Source organism: Buceros rhinoceros, unplaced genomic scaffold (genome assembly GCF_000710305.1).
Source record: "Buceros rhinoceros silvestris isolate BGI_N320 unplaced genomic scaffold, ASM71030v1 scaffold35200, whole genome shotgun sequence".
In the NCBI taxonomy this organism is placed as follows: domain Eukaryota; kingdom Metazoa; phylum Chordata; class Aves; order Bucerotiformes; family Bucerotidae; genus Buceros; species Buceros rhinoceros.
The window spans coordinates 24,415-26,295 of NW_010388456.1; positions in this window are offsets into that span (position 1 = coordinate 24,415).

Genomic DNA, 1,881 nt, shown 5'->3' on the forward strand with positions numbered 1-1,881 from the left:
TGTGAGGGTCGTCGTCTGCTCTGTCATCTGGCTGCCGTGTTAGAGCGGTGCTGTCGGTCCTTCGGCAGAGCGGGTGGGTGCGTGCGCTGCAGACCTCTTACCTTCCCAGCTGGGGCTGATCCTCAGGGGGGTTGTGCTAAAGAACCGGCTTTGATGCCTGAATGTGCAGGGAGTCGTGGCTGTAGTGGTGGGCCCGGTTCCACCTTTGGAGCACCGGTGAGGCTGGTGGCTGTCCTGGTTCCGCAGAGCTGCGCTGAAAATGGAGCTTCTCTGGTGGGTGCGTGCGCTGCAGACCTCTTACCTTCCCAGCTGGGGCTGATCCTCAGGGGGGTTGTGCTAAAGAACCGGCTTTGATGCCTGAATGTGCAGGGAGTCGTGGCTGTAGTGGTGGGCCCGGTTCCACCTTTGGAGCACCGGTGAGGCTGGTGGCTGTCCTGGTTCCGCAGAGCTGCGCTGAAAATGGAGCTTCTCTGACCTTAAAGCACCTTGCAAGTGCCTTCACTTTCCGTTTGTATTTCTATGAGCTGGCATTGGGCTGGCTTAGCCATTCATGGGCTGGGTGACACCATGGTGATGGCAGCACTTGTTCCGAGCAGCAGCAGCAGGTCATGAGACCTTCTTTCCGCTGCAGACCACTTGCATCCAAGCCCTGGGAGGGCTCTCACCTAACCGCCTGTCCTGCAGTGAGGATGCTCATCCCACCGCAGCATCACCACGAGCTGTTGGGTTTCTCCTGGCTGCTTTGGGCTAAACCAGACTTGCTGTTGTACTGCACCTCAGGGCTAAGAAACACTTGTCAGCCCCGGGTCCCTCTACAGATTTCCTCTAACGGACTCACTAGGTCAGCTCTGACTTCTGCTGAGCCGAGCTGCCGGGGCAGGGGTCAGTGCTGGAGTCCCGCCACTCCGTTCTGCCAACTCTGGCCATCCCAGTGCAGACTGTCCCCTGTTTCCCGAGGGAACAGCCTCCTCAAAGACAAGGGGAGGAAGGGAAGAGGTGCTGAGCTGCTTTTGCATTCCCCCAGGCAACATTCAGGCTCAACCAGCCCCTTACTCTAAACAGCCCTGGGAGCACCCTGCGTTGTAGCCGGCTCCCACGGGACGCTGCTGAGCCTGGAGCAGCCCAGAGCCTCTGCTGCATCACGACCTGGGCTGCATCTCCATCCCTCTCCCATCTTTGTCAGCCTGTTGCAGGCTCCTGGAGCTTCCGGGGTGCGGAGCTGCGTGTGAGCCAATGGTTGGGCCCGACATTAAAGCCAGCAAGGGTTTATATTTAGCTGGGTTTCTTTAAGAGGAAAGCCTTTTATCCTCCTGGCTGGTCATCCATCAAGCCCTTGGGAGGGCGGGGTCGATGTCTCCAAATAGATCCCACGGACAAGCAGCCGCTGTGAAACCACATTTCCTCCTGGGAGGGCCCTCCAGAGACAGGCGCTTGCTGTGGCCAGGCCTCTGGTCGCCAGCGTCCGAGCCGGCTGGTCACGGGAGCTGGCAGGAACACAAAGCAGGGGCAGGGACATAACCAGCTCAGGTACTGTCTTGGCATCGTGGCATTTCAGCTGCCTCGTAGCCCTGATCCTACAGTTCCTGCTTCTGCTGCCTGGAATGGAAATTGCAGCTGGAAATTTTCATCTGGTTTTAAGCAACAAATAACACTTGGAGCTCATCTAGTCCTGAATCTGGTAGCTGCTGGGGGGAAATCCACTGCTCTGCTGGAGGGGGCAGCGCCGTGGAGTCCCCTGAGACGCCCGTGGCAGTTTTGCTGTTTCTCAGGGCTGTGAGCCTTGTGCCACCCTACTGCTCGTAGAGTCACTGGCACCAACATCGAAGTGGCAGCTACGGGGAGGATGCTGATGGCAGGGGAAGTTCTCCAGTGCGATGCGAG